The 12,257-nt window shown below is 38.6% G+C and overlaps 1 protein-coding gene across 1 annotated transcript in view; it reads right to left on the bottom strand.

Moving 5' to 3' along the window:
• BMPER (BMP binding endothelial regulator) overlaps window positions 1-12,257 on the bottom strand; it is a 534,092-nt gene that overhangs the window by 345,415 nt on the left and 176,420 nt on the right. The window lies entirely within an intron of this gene.

The following is a 12,257-nucleotide window of genomic DNA, read 5'->3' as shown; positions in this document are numbered from 1 at the left end:
AACTATCTTAAATGTGGAGGAAATTTCCCCAATGTATGAAACTCCACAGTAATATCATGATTTAGGTGAAGTTTCAAAGGGGGGAATGAAGCCATATAAGAAAGTATTTAGAAAAGTATTATTTCAATTTACGGGACTTACTTAAGCTTATGTAGTTATTAGCAGAAATTACCCAATTTATATGTTGCAAGCTTTACTCAAATATATAGAATCTGTTGAACATCAATATAATGACCTATGAACTAGATATTACTTATAACAAATGTACTGTAAAGGGTGGCAACTGATGGTAACAGATGGTGTAAGATAATACCATATATGATAAATGTATTAAGGTAAACAGTTATGGAAACTTTTCTTTGTTATGAAACTTCTCCTTTTCTTATTATAATATAGCATGCTCAGCTAAACAAAAGAAACGCCTGAAGCAAAGTTAGGGTTGTAAGCTCAATAAAAGTCAAACCTTGGGAATAGAATTTGTCATGTTAATGCTCTGAACCTTTTGCGCAAATAAACTTGTATTCTCCAACCCTTCGTGGTCTTGTGTCCTGAATTGGAAGCAGAATTTGCTGCAACATTTGCAGGAGGATAACACTCTATCATGAGGGTTTAAAGCAAGATGGTCTGTACATACTAGGAAGACAAGAGAATGGTTGTGCATGAACACTTACAAACACTCCCACACATGGCAATTGTGTACATTTGTGTAACAGGAGATTAGGGCATGCAAGTTGCAGAGTACTGCAGAAGATGCCAGACCTAGCTAATGGGCATAAGCTAAAGCCAATGCAGTGCAAGATATACTTAGACTGCACTTTTTATAAGGAGGCAAAATCAGGGGTGTATCATGTGAGTACAAAAAGTCAAGGCAAACAGAGTTATACCTAGGAGACCTGAAATAAGTAATAAAGGTATATCTCCTGATTGATTTATTGCAAGTGGGGTTAGAGTATTTAGTGTTCGGCATGAATCCCATAATTACCCAGAAATGATGTCACTGCCTAAGGGCAGAACAGGATAAATGGAGGAAGTTAAAGAGAATGTCAGACAGACAGAGAAACCAGACTGAGCTGGATATAGAAAGTGAAGGTATTCAGCCAAGAAATGGTAAGCAGGATGTAATGGAAATTAATGAGACAGAATGTACAGAGCCATTAGAAAATGAAATTAGGAGCAGTTCCAGTAGCAGTAGTAGTAATGGTACTAGCAGTATTTGTAGCAGTGAGAGTAGAAACCAAAGCAGGAAGTGTGGACATAATAGAGATAGAAAGCATCATGAATATATTAAAGCATTGAGCTGTTTAGTTTTAAAGAGAAGGAGTGTCAGGGAAATATTTTAAGAGCTAGCCAGCAGCTATAATAATGTAATGATGATGTAATAATATAATGATGTAATGCTGGAAATGAGTCAGCAAGATTATTGGGCTGATATAACTTTAAGAGCCTGTAATAAGAAGAGACTAGGTTGGGGTGTATCCCTGTGTGTGTATGTGCTTCCCTGCTGAAATAGCTGGTTGCTGTTTGAGGTCTGACTAAAGTATGTGTATGTATATATTCTTTGTAGATCAAACCACTATTTAAATAAAAACCTCTGTTTACTGTATTTGCTCCTGGGTTGTCACATCATCACACCGTGCACACTCTGACACAATCCATTTTAAAGATCCATTTGATTCTCCTTTTTTCTTCCCCCAAAGAAACAGAAAAAATATCTTAGTAAATTATTCTTGGGGAAATATTGCCTAATAGATATTCTTCCACAAAAGGCTCCAGGACCAGTGTTGTATTTTTAAATTCATAGCTTCCTTGCATTTCTTTCTACTGCTTCAGAATAATACTCTACCTTAGCAAAAATCAGGAAGCACTATCTGAATAAATGGCAAATTCTAACTATTTTTAAATGACACACATTTGATATTCATTATTAGATATGAACCATATCACAGAACTATGAAACCTATAGACATGGTATGCAATATAAAAATAGAGCATCTCAAATCTATATTATATATATATATATACATATATATATACATATATATATATATATATATATATATATATATATATATATATATATATATATATATACATACATACATAGATACAGACATACATATGGTATTCAGCTTTGTTCGGGTATTTTCCCACGTCATTATATTTGTGCTTTTAGTTGTAGCAACGTTTGCAGAATCTCATCTGCCATCATCAGGCTTCTGCATTGTGATGATGGCAGATGAGATTCTGCCAAAATGTTGCTACAACTTTAAAAGCACAACTACAATGACGTGGGAAAATACCCAACAAAGCTGAATACCATACATGTAAGTACCCACGAAAACTTAATGGGTATATATGGGTCTTCGGTTATTCGGGCTTTCTCCCGCGTAAGATTGGAAGTATCTAGGCAACGTTTCGATGAAGTCTCATTCATCATCTTCAGGCTTGTGTCTTCTGCTCTGTGCTTCTCAGAGTTGGAAGTATCTAGGCAACGTTTCGATGAAGTCTCATTCATCATCTTCAGGCTTGTGTCTTCTGAAGATGATGAATGAGACCTCATTGAAACGTTGCCTAGATACTTCCAATCTTACGTGGGAGAAAACCCAAATAACCAAAGACCCACATACAAATACCCGCGAGAACCTCAGAAATATAAATATATATATCTTATTTAAAAATTTGATATGTAGCATCTAGTCCCTCACTACTATCACACAACAATCCATAATGTCCAATGCTTTCCTAATATAAATGAAATTGGAAAATAGAGATATTTAGATAGGAATGTTTCTTAGAAAAAATAGGCTGAACACTGACACATTTTATCAGACAGCATATATCTTCCTATATTTGATATTTCCACTGCTCTCAATAATACAAATACAATTCACATAGTCTTAGTTGCCAGCATGGGTTTGTTAAAAACAGATCATGCCAAACCAATCTTATTTCATTCTTCAACATAGTGACTAAATTAGTAGACCAGCAAAATACTGTAGACATAATATATTTAGATTTCAGCAAGGCATTCGACAAAGTAGACCACAACCTTCTTCTTAGTAAGCTAGAAAAAAGTGATAGCACCACCACTAGATGGACTTGCAACTGGCTGACAAACCATACACAACGAGTAGTCCTTCATGGGTTTAAGTCTACATGGAGGGAAGTAAGCAGTGGGTGCCACAAGGTTCTGTCTTAGGCCAAGTACTCTTCAATATCTTTATTAACTTAGCAAATTTGCAGGTGATACTAAGCTGGCAAGAATAGCTAACATCCAAGAAGATAGGCTCAAGATTCAGATGGATCTTGACAGACTAGAACACTGGGCCATATCTAACAAAATGAAATTCAATGTAGAGAAAAGTAAAGTCCTACACTTAGGCAAGAAAAACTAAATGTACACAAATAGACTGGGTGAAACCAGGCTCAATAGCAGTAACTGTGAGAGGGATCTTGGAGTCTTAGTGGACAACCAGCTAAATATGAGCCAACAGTGTGCAGCAGCAGCCAAAAAACCTAATGCAATCCTAAACTGCATTAGCAGAGAGATACAATCAAGATCAAGTGAGGTACTAATACTACTCTATAAAGCCTTAGTAAGACCACACCTAGAGTACTGCATCCAGATTTGGTCACCACATTATAAAAAAGATGTTGAGACTCTAGAAAAAGTACAGAGAAGAGCAACCAGGATGATTCGGGGACTGAAGACTAAAACATATGAAGAACGGTTACAGGAACTGGGCTTGGCTAGTCTAGTGAAGAGAATGACCAGGGGAGACATGATAGCAGTCTTCCAATATTTGAAGGGCTGCCACAGAGAGGAAGGGGTCAAGCTATTTTCTAAAGTGCCTGTAGGCCAGACAAGGAACAATGGATGGAAACTGAAGGAGAGATTTAACCTGGAAATAAGTAGAAACTTTCTGACAGTGAGAACAATCAACCAATGGAACAGATTGCCCTCGGAAGTTGTGGGAGCACCATCAGTTGAGACCTTCAAGAAGAGATTGGACTGCCATTTGTCAGAAATGGTGTAGGGTCTCCCGCTTGTGCAGGGAGTTGGACTAGATGACCTATAAGGTCTCTTCCAACTCTGATTATCTGTTACCTGTTAGTTACATTTCACTGAGCCTCAACTGACTTTTGTAAAGACTGACTTAGGAAACTCCCAGCACAGTTGTACCTTAAATGTCCATATAATTCACATGCTACCACTCATGAAGATTATCATCTTGATAACAAGCATATGCAGAAGGCTGCAATTAAAAAAGCTTAGTAATGTGTTTAGAATAGTTGTACTTAACACTAAACTTTGCTATGGTTACCATTTCACATGAGAGCAGCTTGCCATGACTGTTTTTTTTAATGATACCACAGAAGGAAAAAGTAATAATTACATTGTAATCAGACTAATACAGTGTGTAGGGGTGCAAATTCTAACACTCTTCTTCCTTATCCAGCTATGCAAGCTCTCTTTTTTCACTCCCAAAAATGTGATTCTAAAAAAATATACATGATTAATGTCCCCAGACCACCATTTAATGGGATGCATAAAAACAGAAAAAGGGAAGGAAGAAAAGTCAAAGTTTCTTCCCAACTTCCATTGATTGCATCAGACCAAGAGCTATTAAGATGCCTCAATTACAGCAGGGCAGCTGGTTACAGTAAATGATCCCCATAACTCTGCCTTTCTTTCACACATACAGGAGAAACTCGAAAAATTAGAATATTGTGCAAAAGTTCATTTATTTCAGTAATGCAACTTGATAGTTCAAACCATGATTTGTCATAATTGTGATTATTATGGCTTACAGCTCATTAAAACCCCAAATCCACAATCTCAGAAAATTAGAATATTACATGCAATCAATAAAACAAGGATTGTACATAGAACAATATTGGACCTCTGAAAAGCATAAGCATGCATATGTACTCAGTAATTGGTTTGGGCCCCTTTTGCAGCAATTACTGCCTCAGTGCAGCATGGCATGGAAGCTATCAGCCTGTGGCACTGCTGAGGTGTTATGGAAGACCACGATGCTTCAATAGAGGCCTTCAGTTTTTCTGCATTGTTCGATCTCATGTCTCTCATCTTTCTCTTGGCAATGCCCCATAGATTCTCTATGAGGTTCAGGTCAGGCGAGTTTGCTGGCCAATCAAGCACAGTAATCCCACGGTCATTGAACCGGGTTTTGGTGCTTTGGACAGTGTGGGCAGGTGCCAAGTCCTGCTGGAAAATGAAGTCAGCATCCCCATAAAGCTCATCTGTGGAAGGAAGCATGAAATGCTCCAAAATCTCCTGGTAGACGGCTGTGTTGACCCTGACTTAATGAAGCACAGACCAATACTAGCAGATGACATGGCTCCCCAAATCAACACAAACTCTGGAAACTTCACACTGGACTTCAAGCATCTTGCAGTGTGTGCCTCTCCATTCTTCCTCCAGACTCTGGGTCCTTGGTTTCCAAATGAGATGCAAAAGTTGCTGTCATCAGAAAAGAGGACTTTGGACCACTGAGCAACAGACCAGTTCTGTTTTTTGTTAGCCCAGGTAAGACACTTCTGACGTTGTTTGTTGTTCAGGAGCAGCTTGACAAGAGGAATACGATATTTGAACCCCATGTCCAGGATCCGTCTGTGTGTGGTGGCTCTTGTGTGGTGGAGTCTGGTGGCTCCAGCCTCAGTCCACCCCTTGTGAAAGTCCCCAACACTTTTGAATGGCCTTTTCCTGACAATCCTCTCCAGGCTGCGGTCATCCCTGCTGCTTGTGCACCTTTTTCTTCCACACTTTTCCCTTCCACATCACTTTCTATTACTGTGCTTTTATACAGCACTTTGGGAACATCCAACTTCTTTTGCAATTACCTTTTGAGGCTTTCCCTCCTTGTGGAGGGTGTCAGTGATGGTCTTCTGCACAACTGTCAGGTCAGCAGTCTTTCCCATGATTGTGATTCCTACTGAACCAGACTGAGAGGCCATTTAAAGGCTCAGGAACCCTTTGCAGGTGTTATAGCTTCATCAGCTTATTAGAGTGGGACAATTTGACCTAGAATATTGAACCTTTTCACAATATTCTAATTTTCTGAGATTATGGATTTGGGGTTTTCATGAGCTGTAAACCATAATCATCTCAATTATGACACACCATGGCTTGAACTATCTTGTTTTGCATGTAATGAGTCTATTTCATATATTAGGTTCACCTTTTAAGTTGCATTACTGAAATAAATGAACTTTTGCATGATATTCTAATTTTTCGAGTTTCACCTGTACCTTTCATACTTGGTAATGGAATCTGATGCACAGATGTTACTGACAACATTCACACAATGTACCATACCATCACATATATTTCACCACCACCACCACCACATTCAAACCCATGTGGACATCTATGTTTTCCTAGCAGAAGGAACATCTGGAGATTTCCAGGACCTAGTTTCTTCAGCTAAAATCCTGTCCTCAGTAATTTGATTTACATTTTTTATCAGCCCCCAACAAAATATCAAAATATTATCATTCTATAAATAAGCATCTTTATTTTTGATTGATCAGACCAAAGCAAACATTGTCACGTTTGCTATTGCTAAAGGCTTAAATAAGAATGAAAAAAAACATAAATAATGCAGATTTGGTAAAGTGAGAGAATCAGTCCTGCCCCAAGAAGTCAATTCTCTCTTAAAGTAATTTGGGGTTACTTCTGAATACTCCTGGTAACAAACAAGAACAAAACCATTTATTTATTTGTTTGTTTATGTCCTGCTTTTATTATTTTTACAAATAATTCAAGGTGGCAAAAAACATCTAACACAACTTCCTCCATTTATTTTCCTCATAACAACAATTCTATGAGGTGAGTGGGGCTGAGAGAGAGTGACTGGCCCAAGCTCACCCAGCTAGCTCTAAGATGGGATTAAAACACCTGGTCTCTCGCTTTCTAGATCAGCATCTTAACCACCAAACTGGTTTTCTCTTTAACTATTAGATATAAAACTGTTTCCTTTTAACTATTATGTATAATGGTTTTCCCTTAACAATTAAGATACATCATAAAAGCAGGAAGCAATATCAAATAGTCTGGAATGAAATAAAAAACGCACCTACAAAAATATGTGTGTGTATATTTAAAACAGACCACTTTATATCCAAAGAAATTCACCTAAGCTACTAAGAAATCAGCTAGATCCCATAAGTATTAATGTATTAATATCCCACTTGATTCTTTAATATGTTCATACTTCCTGACCATCTTTTTTGCCTTCCATGAAACTTGTTCTGATTTAGATACAGCCTTATTAATGCAATACTCAGAACTGAATTCAGTAAGTCTAATTAATGATTTCTCTTTTGATGATACGTTAATAGAAATTGTAGTCCTCTTTTACCAAATATCATGGACCTCTTTAAAGTCAAAAGCTAAAAAGAAAAGAGGTCATACTTATAGAAAACAATTAGTAAGTCTAAGTTCAAACCTTAATGGAGAAAGCTTCAGTCTAAAAATTTAGAGCAACTGCCAGTCATAACACCTAAAATAGACTGACTGAAGTGGGCTGCATTTGTAAAGGGCGTTTCCCTATTTTCTGCTTCAGATTAGAACAATGAAAGAAATTTGGGCTGACTACCAAACTTAGAATGAAAAACATGGATGTGTGCATCTAGGTATGATGCGTATATTTAAATGTCAGTTTGTATCATATATACAACATATTATATATGCTTCTCCTCAGACAACACTCCCTTTATGTGTTGAGAAATTTAATCGTGCAGAGACAGAACTAAAAGACAGGCATCAGGGGCTACACATCCTATATTCCTAAGAAATGTAAATCCTGTCCAGGCAGGGACAAAGCCACCTACAAACTACTATGGTATTCAGGGTTTAAGAATATTTCATTTTTAATTGGACTGAAACACTTGACTTTTCCATTTATCATTTAATTGCTCATATTAGGGCATCTTAAAAATATTATTTTTCAGTAGTCATTCTTTCCTCCTCTTCCAATATGTTTGTTTCTTCCTTAGAAGATTCTCCTCAATGACCACAATCTCACAAAATACAGTGGAAATCTAGCTATAATAAGAAAAACACCTTTCGTCTATTGAAGTCTTCACATGTTGCAGCATATCACTTTCAAGCCAGTTCCTATACCATCTCATGACCAGATAGACATCTGAAAGGGTGGAATGCAGTGAAGAAAGGAAGACAAAGGGTAGCGTACTCTTATTTGGTTCAATTAAAACTTATAGTAGCCTGCCAGTTCAATGTAGGAAGGGTGGGGAAGGACATGCTGACAATTGGCAACTTATTAATCATCGTAATCAACATAAAAATCCTGTTTGGTGAAGCTACAATCATGGTACAGAAGATATGCAGCCAAATTTACTCCAGGCAAAACCAAATGTACATTTATTGCTCCAGCTTGCACTATATTAAATTTTCATTGAATGATTAATCATCAGGGGATAGATCCTTTAAGTTACACAACTTAACTATTCGAAATGCAGAACTGCCAACAGGAAGGCCTGGTGTAGTATATTTAAATAAAGACTTCTAGGGCGATGTTCCTATTGGTTAACAGAAGCAATGATACAATTGATTAGTAACGTTAATACCTGATTGGCTGCCAATAGCAGTGGGAAGTTTAACTAAATGTCATTGGTTGCGAGCCATGGAGCAGCTGCTATAAAAAGGGCTGCTGCGGTTTGACTGCAGTTGAAGTTACTGTTATTATTAAAGAGCTGAATTCAACTCCGGTCTGTGAGCCTCTTTACTGGCAACAGAACACTGGTGACGAGGATGGGATTAAAGAGACAAAGACCATAAGCACGTGGCAACAACAGCCGAAGGACCAACGAGATGGCCGGCAACAATTCGCCACCCACACTGTTCAACCCAGCCGAAGAAGAATGGGAGTCGTACATTGACAGATTCCTGATGTTTTTAGAAAGCAACGAGCTGCAAGGAATCACCGACCAAAGGAAGAGAGCCGTATTCCTAACGCATTGCGGCCCGACTGTTTTTAAAATGGCCAAAGCGTTAGCAAGATCAAATGATGTTAAACAGTTGGCATGGCCAGACCTGAATCAGATGTTGAGGAACCATTACTCTCCCGCCGTATCCAACCTAATTAGAAGACACGAGTTTTACTAGTGTGACCAACTAGAAGGCGAGAGCATTGGAGACTTCGTAGCAGCATTAAGAGACATTGTGGGGGCATGCGAATTCCTCAACATGGATGAAGCCATGAGGGATCGCATAGTCCTTGGACTAAGAGACACAACTTTACAGAGCAAACTACTAAACCGTCCAAATATCACTGTCAACGAAGCTATTGCTGAAGCAACTGCTGCTGAGGCCACAAAGAAATCTGCAGCAAAAATGAAGCAGATGAATATGGTAGGCAGCCCGACCATGAACAAAGAGAAGAAGACAGAGGGAACCAAAAAGCACACTGCCACAACCTTGCACCATGAGGACATCGACTCATCAACCGATTCAGATGACGAAGATGAGGAAGTGAACAGACTCTACTCAGAAAGGAGTCGAAGAGAGAGACGAAGCAGAAAATCCTAGCTAAACAAAAAGAGCTATAGTTCAAGGGGACAAGGCAGTACCCCCAGAAACAAAGAAAGGACAACCGGAAGCTGTTGGAACCGTGACGGAAAAAGTCAACAGAAAGATGAAAAGGAAGAAACGCACCAAACCATTACAATTGGGACAGCCAGAACAACAAACACTAAGAAGGTTCGAATCAATGTCTTGATTGAAGGCGAGCCGTGCGAGATGGAAGTAGACTCCAGTTCATATTTATCAATGGTGTCATGGAACACAATAAAAAGTTTAATTCCTGATATACAACGCAGAGAACTTGAGAAGCAAAGCCTGATCATCAAGGACTACCAGGGTAACAAAATACCGGTAGTAGGGCTAGGACACTTCAAGGTAAAATTTAAAAGACACACCAAGATCCTGCCATTAACCATCGTTGACAGAGATCGCCCCAGCCTGCTCGGGTTGGAATGGTTCGAATCACTCGGGATTGAGGTGACAGGAATCAACAACACTACCATAACTGACCAGGAAAAAGACCTGATAGAAGAATTCCATGACGTGTTCAACGGGACTTTAGGCAAGTACCGTGGGACCCCTATATCGTTTAATTTAAACCCAAACATAGCTCCAGTTAGACTCAAAGCCAGACGGGTACCATTTGCACTAAGACCTTAAATTGACAAACAACTAAACAAACTAATCGCTCAGGGAGTTCTAGAGCCAACCAACCACGCCAGATAGGAGACCCCAATTGTGACCCCTATAAAACCTGATGGGTCAGTGTGCATCTGTGGTGACTATAAGGCCACCCTGAACCACGCATTGCAACAGAGCGCATACCTCGTCCCAGTAGTCCAACACCTGTCGCATTCATTGGGAAGAGGCAGAATTTTTGCAAAACTCGACCTGCCCACACACACAGCGAGGAGACCACGCTGCTCATCCAGCAAGCCCAGACCGAGTGAGACTGACAATCCCAAGACACGACCAAAGCGGCGCGGTAGAGGCACCCTCCCAGGAGAGTCCAGAGGAACGGACAGCTGGCCTGTCTGAACCAGCGGAGACTAACACAGGGACTGAACTGCGCAGGTCAACAAGGACTCACAAAAGCCCCGCCTACCTGCGTGACTACATTACGTTGGAACGAACCAAGAGGGGAGAGGTGTAGTGTATTTAAATAAAGACTTCTAGGGCAATGTTCCTATTGGTTAACAGAAGCAACAATACAATTGGTTAGTAACGTTAATACCTGATTGGCAGCCAATAGCAGCGGGAAGTTTAACTAAATGTCATTGGTTGCGAGCCATGGAGCAGCCGCTATAAAAAGGGCTGCTGCGGTTCAACTGCAGTTGAAGTTACTGTTATTATTAAAGAGCTAAATTCAACTCCGGTCTGCGAGTCTCTTTACTGGCGACAGAACACCTACTATCAATCAATCAATCAATCAAATTGTTAAAGTAAATTGTTAACCAGATCACTAGGTATTCAGCCATTGAATCACTGAGTCTCAGAGATGAATGTCAGAATAATTTGTGACTTCATTAAAAAAAAACCTCTGTATTAGATATATAGCTAATAACTAGCAGAGAAGATACAGCTTATCTTTGGTTAAAGATAAGAACAAATACAAATACGTATTTGGAATCAACTTTAAGTTTCTATATTTATTAGATTATTTGGGTCTATATTCAATGACCTTAGGCCATTATAAAACTGATAAATTAAAGAAAAAAAGCATATGAAATGATATTTATATTAAAGTATTATTTCAAAATGGACTACTTGAAAATAATTAAATATTATTTATTAAATGTTAAGATCTTACAATAAATATAAGAAATATTAGAGGGTTCTGGGGAACTGCAAGCTCATCTAAGGTCACAAATGATCAATTCCAAATAGGAGAGAAAGTCAAAACTGCTCTTTGATTTCCTGCATGGATTTTTTTTTAAAATACCATATGGTTATTATTCATCTTTTATGAATTTGAAATCATTTAAATTGGTAAACATCATCACACATGACAGTATTAAATGCATGACTTATCTCTCTACTGCATAAATATGCACATTCTTTCATTCTGTCAAGGACTTGGGAGTACTCATCTCTAATGATCTAAGTGCTAGAGCCCTCTGTAACAACATTGCCAAAAAGGCATTAAGAATTTTTAACCTAATCCTGCATAGCTTTTTCTCCGGTAATATTGTACTGCCAACTAAAACATACGAAACATTTGCTAAACCAATTCTCAAATACAGCTCATCTGTCTGGAACCCACACTGCATATCGGACATTAATACAATCGAGAGAGTCCAGAAATATGTCATGAGAAGAGTCCTCCAATCCTCTACTCACACACAACAGAATATTTGAAATGAAATTTTAGGCTTAGACAACTTAGAACTATGCTGCCTTCAGTCCGACCTAAGCGTAGTACATAAAATTATTTATTGCAATGTCCTACCTGTCAATGACTACTTCAGCTTCAACCACAACAATACACAAGCAAACAATAAATACAAACTCAAGGTAAACTGCACCAAACTCAATTGTAGGAAATACAACTTCAGCAACAGAGTGGTCAATGTCTGGAATACACTACCTGACTCTATGGTTTCTTCCCCAAACCCCCAAAACTTTAACCTTAGACTTCTGTTGACCTCACCCAGTGGTGGGATTCAACATTTTTCACTACTGGTTCTGT

Source organism: Pseudonaja textilis, chromosome Z (genome assembly GCF_049901715.1).
Source record: "Pseudonaja textilis isolate UNSWEBS1 chromosome Z, rPseTex1.2, whole genome shotgun sequence".
NCBI lineage: Eukaryota > Metazoa > Chordata > Lepidosauria > Squamata > Elapidae > Pseudonaja > Pseudonaja textilis.
This window is presented reverse-complemented; position numbering and strand designations above follow the sequence as displayed.